Raw genomic sequence first — 12,070 nt, forward strand, 5'->3', positions numbered from 1 at the left:
TTACGGCAGGTTTGACTGTAAAATTACGGAAATTTTTTACAGTGTAAGCCTGACGCGCGTGCCCGCTGTGTTCAAGATTCAGAGGAGCTGCGTATTCCGTGTCAGACGCAGTTCGCTGAAGGGCGCGCTCTTATACTTACTGCATTCTTGGCATCGAAACAGAAACGTTGGAATCTTTTAAAAGCTATTTCTTTGCGTCCACCACTGGGTGGACTGCGCGCGCCTGAACTTCCGAAAAACTATTTCAGGGGCAGGAACGCGGTGGTCTATTTTACGTACAGCATAGTTTCATAAGTTTGCTTGATACGGAGCCCGGTACTTGAAGGGCCTGTAAGTTTAACGATGTATTTCTTTTTGTATTCGAGAAACAAACACTGATTGATTCATTGATTGATATGTTCACTTTTGTTGTCTGGACATGCGGATACTTCAGATAATAAACTAAAATAAAAATCCAGGCAAGAAAGCGATCTAACTCGTCGGTTAGATTTATTACTTACTTTTAAGCTAAACTGTGTAGTACAATTAAAAATGGCGGTTGCGACTTCTACAGACAGATGGAGTCATTCCACAACGCATAGGAAAGAAATTCTCTGACTGACGCCGGTTAAGTATTCCGTCGCAGTGTCCCAGGAACGAAACGTTGCACGTCGCGTGCTTCCGTCCTTATTGCGTCGTCACCGTTCGCATGTATGATTTATTAAGGAAGTTGTTTGTCGTTACAGGGAAAGTGTAGGCACGTTATTGCGTGAATAGCGTGACTTGATGACGCACTATGTAGCCATGCCTAGTCGCTGACATCCGGAACAAAAGCGTATGTCTTCTTTTTTTTTTTTTTTCTTTCATCGTGCGCGGTGCTGCCTAGTATACGCAGTGCCGCACTCCCGGTACCTCACCGCTATGACTATGTTGAGATGTCGGAAGGCTGTCCGCAACGTCGTATTCTACGCATAAGGAAAGCTGTCGTCATTACATAGTAAAAAGCGCAAAACCGAGTCTATAGAAATTAACAACACTTCGTTGTTCCGTGCTTGCGATTTGGCCCTATTATGTCGTCATACCAACAAGCCCGGCTAATAACAATTTTTCAAGGCCTTCTCACTGCACCCGCGTGCGAACCCCCGTCCCCCTCCGTCCCCCACAGAAACTTGTATACCAGGATACCTGTCATAAAATAACATGCGACAGCACCCGCCTGGCCGGGTGTTCACCGGGGGAGGTGAAAAGCAAACTCCCCCGGTCATGTTCGAGCCCGCTCCCCCCTCCCTAAAAAAAAAAAATTTTTTTTTGACTGCGCCACTGCTGGTCATAAGTATATATGGTTACTCTTCTTTGAGTAGCACGTAGCAATATTTCTTTTTTCATTGTGCAAAAAAAAAAAAGAAGAAGAAGAAGATAGGTTTTACGTAAACGGCAAGGCTTCAATGCAAACGTTGTGGAGGATATCGAGAAATAACCGATATTCCGAGATCCCTTTCTCTCCTACGACGTGAGAAAGGCCGCGAAATTTGTCATCGGGGCGTCCGCCCGCGTTGTCGCGTGATGAAATACCGGATACTTTTGATCGCCACGTATTCTTTTGTCAATCTTGTGTGCACCGCTGCCAATGTGAACGAACCACGGGTGGCTGTATTTCTGTTGCCCGCAATCGCCCTATACGACAACAGCATCATTTCGAGCATCATTGCGAGGCTGTGTAGGCTAACTTATAGCAATGGCTGTGGCAGCCTTGCAGGTCGAATGACGCCGTGCTACAGTCGTTACGAGCATCTCGATGCTCCGCGTGAAATTGACGCGCGACGTAATTACTTGAGACATAGCCGTATCGTCTCCATCTGACCGCGAGCCAGCAGGTTGCTCAGCCGAAAGCGGTTGTTGCGGCACGAGATAATGAGACCTTCAGCGCACACCGCCTTTCTCAGGTTACTGTCAATAAGTGGTCGTTTCTCTCTCTCTCTCTCTCTCTCTCTCTCTCTCTCTCTCTCTCTCTCTCTCAGTATAGGGCGAGAAGTGTCATTCATATTCGCATTATCATCAGTTGGTTTGTTCATGTAAGGAAAAAGAAGAAAAAAAAGGAGGGGGGCATGTCGATTTGGCCCAAAGCGTGCGTCTCTCCCGGTTACCGTTCATCCTGTGTGGCCAAGTCAAAGCTTCCAAGTCCGATTTCCGCATTGCTTTTGTTTAAATTATTAAATCATATTTAGTCATCGCGATAATCCCTCTTCCGCCTGCAATCGGTTGACCTGCGTTCCGTTTATTGCTTCTCGAATTCCCATTAGAAGTTTTACCGACCCCTTTCTATACCCGTTCGACACGAAGATTGTAATAACGTAGGCCGGACAGATAATGCACCTCAGGCCGACCTCCTCGACCTTTCCTCTTTGACTATCCCGCATGCGCGCATGTTTGCGCCGTTTTGCTCGGGACCGGCGATAAGAACGAGGCGAAACTCTAATTACAGTGCACACAGGCTCGAGTAAAATATCTTTTCCTTTCATCTTAAAATCACTACTACTACTAAAATGAAGCCCCCCCCCCCCCCCCCGCCCAGCGGAGAGCGATCGTTCCGCCTCCCTCGATCGTCGAAGCAGGGTGGGGTTGAAGCATTGTAGAACGGGTGCGGGCAAAAGGTCAGCGCTGCGTCGTCCTCTGCCGAGAGAGAAGCCGAGTCAACACGGTGCAGCGCGCCTCGTCGTTATCTAGCTCGCGGCTGCCTGACCCGAGACGCGGTGCCTTCGTTCCCTGCTCGTGTATACCGTATGATACAATCTGTTTCTTCTTTTTTTTTTCTTTTTTGTGGACAGGACGTCGTCTACATAGCGGCGCCGGCCTGGAAGACGAACGCGCACTGCGCATCCCCCAAGAAGAGCGCGCACGCCTTTGTAGAGCGCGGCCCGGGGAGCGTTGAAACAGAGATAAGCCCTGTCTGGTCTCGTCTGGTTAGGTCATTTACGGTCAGAGGCGTGTACGTTGTGGTCTCCTTGCCGCGCTGTTTTGATGATCCCTCGCCGAGGTGAGCCTTTCGGCGGCGTCCTTCCTTCGGCGCGCCGCTGTATCGTGGCCCGGCCACGAGCCGCAGCGCCGACGAGGGGCGAGCTCCCCTCGTCGTCGTCGCCGTCGTTGTGAGTTAACCCACATTCGGAGCGTATCTGGAGCGTTCCGCGGCAAAACAGAAAGGGCTTGCATGAATGCATGCAGGATTCGCACGTTTGTTTCCTTTATTTACTTCTTCTTTTCCTCTCCTAAAGCGCGGCCCCCCTACTTCGTCACTGCCCCCGTCGTCCCCCAAGCACACCTCCGCACCGCTCGACGGCCACGGCATGTAGCTGCTGCCGTGGCGCGGTGTATAATATCGTGCCATTGTTGCACCCGCAGACCTTCTTCGTCTCTGCCCCTTCGGTCTCGCTACACAACACCACCTAGAACTTGGTCTGTAGGTGGTGTGTTACTCTGCCTCCTCCGCCCTCTTTTTTTTTTTTTGTTCTTTTCTTCTGTTTGACCTTTCTTCTCGCCTTGTGTGCCTGACCGGCGACACGCAGCGTTTCTTCCTCGTGTTGCTCCTTTTCGTGCTGCTTCTGCTTCGTCTCACATCCAGGGCGGACAGTTAATCCCCGCTTGTCGTGAACAGATTTAGGCCTGCCGTCTTCTCAAGATCTTCTAGCATTGTCCTGGTTTCGTTCGTTGTAACTCTGTGTGTAAAGTCGTCATTGTGTAATATTATTTCTGTGTGTATCCTGTGCGTTGTCCTTATGTGGATGTAGTGAATTGACATATACTACATAGTATATTGTCACGTGGTAGTGACGGTGAAGAAAGAACACAGTAGCAGTACTGTGAAAGAGAAAACTAGCTTTTATTGGGCGAACCTGTGCCCACAAAACAGGCTACACTTAAAGCACAACGATAGCGGCGAACACAGTCGGCGATCGTCGAAAATCTGATCAGCGGGTCAAGCGCGTCGGCTTTTATAGATCAGTCATCGAATGTTCCAGATTAACCGTTGGGACCCGCATGCCTTCTACAAAGTTCTACACCATTCGTGTCAAGCGATGAAATCAGATAACACAAGGTTCGGCGACAACAGACAGCGGATAGAAGCATCGATAACTTTCCAGAAACTTCGGATACATGCACGCTCGTCCCGCGCTGTGCGATAACATTTGTTAGGCGGCAAAACGTGTCGCCCGATAAAGACAAGTACACGTGTCAATATCGCCGTGCTTCTGTAGCATTGATTTAACGTATATTCTAGTACTTGCGTCCATTCGCTCGATATGTTTGGCCATCATTTCGTGTGAGCATGCACCATCCTTTGCGGGGAAATCAAATGTTTGTCAGGGGGACGCAGAACGGTATGCTTTTCCCATTCATCGATAGGACCATTGATGGGGCCCGAATTTAAATGGTTCAACCACGATCTTAAACATTCCCGGATGTTTCTTTCTACTTAGTACACGGTTGACACATGTTGTTGCTTCAATACAACAAGTACTAGATAGTTGTAGGCGCATCCTTCTTCTTTCTTTTTGAACTGCCGTTATTACTGTGTAGCCCAGATTATGACGTATTATTAATGCAACAGACGTTTGACTTGGGTCACCTTCTTTGTTTCTTTTGTACAAGGCGCATCTCTGATTTCGGCTTATTTTGCAACGGCTACAGCTTCTTGTCTATGCTTGACCCGACTTTCCTTTTATTGCAGCTTGCACAATGTCGCGGGACAGTACTAGCGAAATAATTTTTCCCCATTTTCTCATATCCCCTTCGTTCTTCCTCCCGTTGTGATCGATATGACCACACCGATACTTGTACCTCACCGTGTAGTTTCTTCATGAACTTGATCAACGTATACACCTCTACCCTGCCTTCTCCGTCCAGTGTGCATATACCTCGGCGGGCTACGTCGTATCGCATCGCGTTGCGGCCTTTTCTCCACGAGCCGACGAACGGGACCACTTTCATTGCTGTTCACTTCCACGACTTCTTGCCGCTATGCGATTCGAGGTGTAGCGAGAAAAGAAACGCGCGGCCAATGCTACTGGAGCCCATCAAACCGTTTGTTGCGGGACAAACTACCGTTGCTCTCCAGTGTAATGTGTTCGTACGTTCCTTTTTCATTGTGTGGCGCCCTATGGCGGGAATGAACGATTCTCCGCCACACGCAAGGCGTCGCACGTTACTCGCCCGACCGCTCGTCGTCGCCTGCTCTATAGCGCGGCACTGACGGGCACCACGCCGATGACGCGGCACACGTGACTGCACCATGGAAGTCTCGCCTCACCTATATACCTGGTTCCTCCCCCCCCACCCCCTCCTCTTTCTCGTTTCGACCAGGCCCGCCTCTGCGCGCTTGAGGTTTCGGTCGCCCGTCTCCTTTGTGTTGCAAATGGACGGACGGACGGTCGGACCGCCTTCCGCTTCTCCGTGCGTGCGCTTATCGCTGTGCGGGGTATTTTTGGAAGGGCATTTAAAAGGAACCGGCGAGAGCTAACTGCGACTGTGCGCTGCGCGCGTTTGTGTGCGTACGTGCCTTGGCTGCTCGCGCGTCCCGCTGCTTGAGTTTCGTGTGGCTGCTGTGCATCCTTCATATTCTTTATTCTTCCCCGTCCTGTCCGCCGTGGTTGTTGCGGGCTTGAGTGACAGGTATAAAAATTGCCCCCCGAGATGAGTTTCCTAAACGCGCGGCGCACTTGCTTGAAGGTGGTAGAGAGAGAGAGAGAGAACGAGCGTTTCCGTCTCGCAAAGCGGCATTTTGTTTACGGCACCTTCGACTTGGCGCTCCGGCAGCGCTGTACATACAACATCGATTAAGACAACTTGTCGGTCGATAGTAAGCGGTCGTGAATAGCGATAATTAGCTTGAGCCACGTTAAGACACATCGCAGATCGGCCCTTTTCAATAAGCGCTATCGCGGCTGAGGTTTTCAAAGCCATGTCGGTTAGAGGAACCTCTAATCGACAGTGAATAATGGACATCGATTTGGCACCCACATAGAATGACCCGCTCTCCTTCGGCTTTGTAACTTGCTCTTTATCGCCCTTATAACGAATGCGACCAAGTTATACGGGAGTACCTTTTACTGACCATTGGGAGCACATGTGTCACGCACATATCCTCGTACTATAGTAAAGCTGATTTGCTCCCTTACGCGACCTTTGTAGCGGCGACCTTATCGTTCTGAAATCGAGCGGTCGAGAGTGCCATTAATCGGCCTGCGTAGCCAGAAAATGTCGATGCCCCCCGCCCCCCAAGGGATATAGCGCGAGACACCGGAGCTCGAATCGCTCGTGTCAAAATGGTGGGGCGAAATACCATGCATACACATTCGGCCGCTGCACTGGAACCTCAGTTCTGCGATTTGCAACAGAAAATCGAATTGTCACGAATTAGAGCTCTGATGTCGATCTCGAATGCGCCGATCCAAAACCGGCGCATGCGAGAAGCCCCGCGTCCGTATACATTTCGCCGTTGTTTTGACGCTTCAGGAGACGCGCATTCGGGTGTATAGACAAAAGGTCTTTTGGTTTTCTCCCTCTTCGGCCGGTAAGGTGTCGAAAGAAGAAGGAGAAACTTTAATAAAGAATGGTCCGGCAGAAATGTTTTTCGAAATCCATGCATCATTAGCGCTTGTAACCCGCGCAGAAACCTTTTGTTCTCGGGGCCCGCGAATGCTTCTTCGCTAGCCGCAGTCCTTTGTTGTTCCTTTCTTTCTCCCGCGCATTCCATCTGGCCTACACCTCGAGCACTGCATGCGTGCGGCGCTGCTGCACCTTGCGCGCCTGTTGTATCCCCTTTCTTCGCGGTCCGGATGGCTGCGTCACGCTGCACTGCGAGTCCGTTCGTTCTGAACTTGGCTGCGCGGCGGCAGCGGTCAGCTGGCCGTCCCCTCTCCGGCGCCTGTCTGCCGTCGACTTTGACGGGGCTTCCTCCCACTGCTTGCTTTGCTTTTGCCCGCGACGGGTGATGCAGTGTCGGCCGCACGCTGTTCTTCGCGCACATGCACCTGTGCGTGACACGCGCGCTGTGTGTGGGCTCGGTCTCGCGTGCGGCCGCTTTGCGGCGTCACTCGGTATGCACGCTGCTAATTATAGACGCTGTGTATAGCACCCCTTTGTATACGGGATCCGCGGTTTTGCGCTCGCCTTTTAAAGTGTGGAACGAGTTTCGTGACCCAGGAAGGGGAATGGAGGAGGATCGTCGAAAGTATGCGCGCATGCCTATTCAATCGAGTTCGACGGGACACGATTGCTCAGCGCAGACCGTGGCAACGTCTCGTTATTCCACGTCGCGCTTGTGTACTTGGGCGCCTACGTTTTACCGAATTTGTCAAATGAGAAAAAAGTACACATTTTATAGGGTTCACAAAAATGGGGAACAAGTTAGAGGGCGCTGCCGATACAGCCTCCGGCAGTGGGTGCAACCTAAAGTTCGCGCTACTGCCGAGTGCGGTGTACACAGCGCACAAACACGCTCGATGAGCACAGCCGGGCCTCACTTTTGCCCTAGCCGACAGCGCTTATTGTTGCTGCAACAAACGCGCGCGGTGGTCCCCTGCCTGCTCCTCCAGCCCATTGTTTAGCACTGGCAGTGGCGCGCGTATGCCTTTCACCGTCGACTCGGCGCCCGGTGCGCACTGGGCGTTTCGCTAATTTGGCGCTCGCCTCGTGGCAGCCGCATCCTTCTTCCGAGTGCATATAGCTCGCGTCTGTCGCTAAATAGCGAGTGGCCGCGCTGTGAACTCGGCGTGAACTTCCGCCAACCACGCGCTGTATCATTGTTCTAGCGCGTGCCTTCTTCCACGGGAAGCACTGCCTTGCCCCTTGCTCGGCGAGCCTTTCCTCGGCCGCTCGCTGAGATGCATGCATGCATGCGAGGAGGAGCGGTGCGCGCGCACTGACCTTGGCCGGTGTCCCAGCGGCTGCAGGATTGCGCGCCTGCGGTCGTCGCCGAGCCGGGGCCCCTTCCTCGCTTGTTTGTTTCTCTCGCCGCGGCCGAGGAGCCCTGCTGCTTCTGTCAGCGCCTTATTTTCTCGCAGCTTTCACCTCGCCGTTGGCGTATAGATCGTCACGGCATAGCAGAAAGCGCGTTATTGAGACCGCGAGGCGCGCGCTCCGGCCTGTCGCAATGCGCTGAGCAGCACCTACAGTTCTTCGAGATGCGCGCTGCAGCTGACGCTGCCTGGTTTCATCGATGGAGTGTTTACTTTTTTTCTTTCGGGAAGAAGAAGCTCTACCAAGAGCCTGTACGCGAGACGCTACGTGGGGGATCAGACTGCGCATGCACTAAACGTAAGGGGGGGTACGTGCTCAAGGGGGTTGTAGGCCTTGCGTGGTTCTCTCGCGAGATCTCGGTTCTGTAGAGAGCAAACAAACGAAATGGCCACGGACAGCGGCAGGAATATGACTTAAAATGGCAGCTGGATACAAATATCGGGTACATTTCGCGTTTGCACTGAATTGAGAGCTCAGCTCTTTGTCCGTGTAAGGAACTTGAATCCAGTCGGGCACCCTGTGCAGCGGACATCTAAGATGTAGGAACCTGCAGGGATGCCATTTAACGCCCGTAATTTGTGCGAGCGCGAGCGAACCGAGTTCCTGTTCGCACATTACGCGGAAAAGAAGATGGCGAGCCGGGAAAGTACAACAATACGCTGTGTTTGTGTTCGACTTGTGATGGCTATCATATAGTCCCCTTGTTCGGCTTTGGCTGGCGCGGTGAAACACCGGAAGCAAGCTCACCGGCAGCTCCGGGCAGTCCACATTTCCTTTTGCGATACGGTCAACAACTAAGTCTGTCTTATATATACTGACTCTACTTCCCCTGCGCCTTATAACGTATACGTCGTGCCGCAGCATCGTGGTTGCGCGGGCGCGCAGTTCGGGTGCTAAACTAAGACTAACTATACCGATGGATGTCGCGATTGCTGTGGCGCTTTTCGCTATAGCACGCACCGAATGGTGGGGGCACATCCGTCCGTATACACCCAACCCGGTGTTTGCCTTTTTCTGGGATGTGCGTGCTCGTGAGTCTGCGCGTTACGTGCAGGCTTGGTGCTCTTGTACGCCGAGGTCTCCCCCCATTCGCGTTCGCGGCTGTCATCTCTTTCGTCGTGGCTCGCGCGAGCTCTTGGGCCGGCCCAAGTCGCTCTTCCGTTACGAGGAACACTCCGTATGTGCAACTCTCACTTTGCTTGCGCGCCAGCTGCAAATGCGGGCTGAAGCTAAATATACACGTCGACGCACTGCACATGTGCGTAGAAAGGTGCCAGCGCTGCCGATAAGAAGTCCTGTTTTTGGTTGACGAAACTGCAGAGCGTGCCGTTTTGATTCGTTCGCCCCCCCCCCCCCCCCCCCCGCTTTATATTGGCTGTTCGAGCACGTTTGCAAAATGTGCTTTATTACCGGAACGGTTTTCGTATCAGCTCACGCTCTCATTCTTCAATTATTCTTCGTTGTTTAGGGAGAAGCCGCTGATTCATGGTTGTCAACACTTCCAACTTCATCCGAAGAAATCGCCCAATCACTTGTCGGCTACAAATCCGGGCGGGCGCACATTCGCCAGAAGGAACAGTTCGCGCGTTCGCTACGCCTGTATGTGGTTTCACCTGTGCATCTCTGGTGTGGCGCTGGACATGTAGTACGTGCGTGAGTCTGCGTACTTTGCAAACGCAAGACTTCAGATGTTTCATTTCTCCTCTCTGCGTATGTATACCAGCTGGGCCAATTACTCGCTACCCTGTTTGGATCGTAGCTGCATGTCACTGTGTGTATATATATATATATATATATATATATATATATATATATATATATATATATATATATATATATATAGTTACATCCTATATGCAGTTTTCACGTGACGTCACGTGCGCAGATCTCGCCGTGCTAGTACGTACTCGGAACATGGCGGCCACGATGACGCGTCGGTGCACCATATCACGTGCACATTGTTCACTACAACGCAACAGTATTACCATCACGCGTATACATTGCGTTCGCTTTTGACGGTGACCGTTCTTTCTTTTTTTCACTGCATTATCATTGTTACCGATTTATCGCTCGGCGCTGCACTCGCCCGTTGTGCCGTCATGTTCCTTGTTCACGCAGTTCGTTAACTCGATATAGCAATCAAACATGGCGGCCACGAGGACGTCAGTGCACACCATCTGTTCTAAAATTCACTTGTCACCGGAGACCTCAGGAGCGTCCGGAACTCGCACAACACGCAAATTAATCAAAGACAATGGTCGTGTCGTTGCTGGTCCCGTCTGCATCGCTTCATTGCACGGCCGTCGATTTTTTTTTCCCACGAAGGACAAAAAGGGCGGCCGGACTGCATCGATCGGGTGGTCACGTCCGAACGGGTGCGCTGCGCTTCCCCGTGGGTCTGGACTCGGTTCTCGCTCGCGGTCCACTCCGCCGGTCCACTCCGCTGTTCCACTCCGCTGTTCGCCGATTGGTTCACGGTGCGCGATATAACGAGCAAGCTGGGCCGAGGCACGTGCACTTGTAATCACTTGGAAGACCGTTCTTTCGCGCCGACCGCAATGGTAACATCTCAGAAGTGCTCCCATCGAAAAAAAAAAAAAAAAGAATACACGAGCGCCCTATGTCCATTAATCCTACATGAACATATGGGGGTCCCTTGTAAAAACCCGTATAGTCATCATCATCATCACCATCAGCCTGGTTACGCCCACTGCAGGGCAAAGGCCTCTCCCATACTTCTCCAACAACCCCGGTCATGTACTAATCGTGGCCATGCCGTCCCTGCAAACTTCTTAATCTCATCCGCCCACCTAACTTTCTGCCGCCCCCTGCTACGCTTCCCTTCCCTTGGGATCCAGTCCGTAACCCTTAATGACCATCGGTTATCTTCCCTTCTCATTACATGTCCTGCCCATGCCCATTTCTTTTTCTTGATTTCAACTAAGATGTCATTAACTCGCGTTTGTTCTCTCACCCAATCTGCTCTTTTCTTATCCCTTAACGTTACACCTATCATTCTTCTTTCCATAGCTCGTTGTGTCGTCCTCAATTTGAGTAGAACCCTTTTCGTAAGCCTCCAGGTTTCTGCCCCGTAGGTGAGTACTGGTAAGACACAGCTGTTATATACTTTTCTCTTGAGGGATAACGGCAATCTGCTGTTCATGATTTGGGAATGCCTGCCAAACGCACTCCAGCCCATTCTTATTCTGATTATTTCCGTCTCATGATCCGGATCCGCCGTCACTACCTGCCCTAAGTAGATGTATTCCCTTACGACTTCCAGTGCCTCGCTGCCTATTGTAAATTGCTGTTCTCTCCCGAGACTGTTAATCATTACTTTAGTTTTCTGCATATTAATTTTTAGACCCACTCTTCTGCTTTGCCTCTCCAGGTCAGTGAGCATGCATTGCAATTGGTCCCCTGAGTTACTAAGCAAGGCAATATCATCAGCGAATCGCAAGTTACTAAGGTATTCTCCATTAACTTTTATCCCAAATTCTTCCCAATCCAGGTCTCTGAATACCTCCTGTAAACACGCTGTGAATAGCATTGGAGATATCGTATCTCCCTGCCTGACGCCTTTCTTTATTGGGATTTTGTTGCTTGCTTTATGGAGGACTACGGTGGCTGTGGAGTCGCTATAGATATCTTCCAGTATTTTTACATATGGCTCATCTACACCCTGATTCCGTAATGCCTCCATGACTGCTGAGGTTTCGACTGAATCAAACGCTTTCTCGTAATCAATGAAAGCTATATATAACGGTTGCTTATATTCTGCACATTTCTCTATCACTTGATTGATAGTGTGAATATGGTCTATTGTTGAGTAGCCTTTACGGAATCCTGCCTGGTCCTTTGGTTGACAGAAGTCTAAGGTGTTCCTGATTCTATTTGCAATTACCTTAGTAAATACTTTGTAGGCAACAGACAGTAAGCTGATCGGTCTATAATTTTTCAAGTCTTTGGCGTCCCCTTTCTTATGGATTAGGATTATGTTAGCGTTCTTCCAAGATTCCGGTACGCTCGAGGTCATGAGGCATTGCGTATACAGGGTGGCCAGTTTCTCTAGAACAAT

The 12,070-nt window shown here is 51.0% G+C and overlaps 1 protein-coding gene across 1 annotated transcript in view; it reads left to right on the plus strand.

The window, feature by feature from the left end:
• Window positions 1–12,070, plus strand: part of LOC142572666 (kinesin heavy chain-like) — a 164,619-nt gene that overhangs the window by 38,834 nt on the left and 113,715 nt on the right. The window lies entirely within an intron of this gene.

Source organism: Dermacentor variabilis, chromosome 2, assembly GCF_050947875.1.
Source record: "Dermacentor variabilis isolate Ectoservices chromosome 2, ASM5094787v1, whole genome shotgun sequence".
NCBI classification, from domain to species: domain Eukaryota; kingdom Metazoa; phylum Arthropoda; class Arachnida; order Ixodida; family Ixodidae; genus Dermacentor; species Dermacentor variabilis.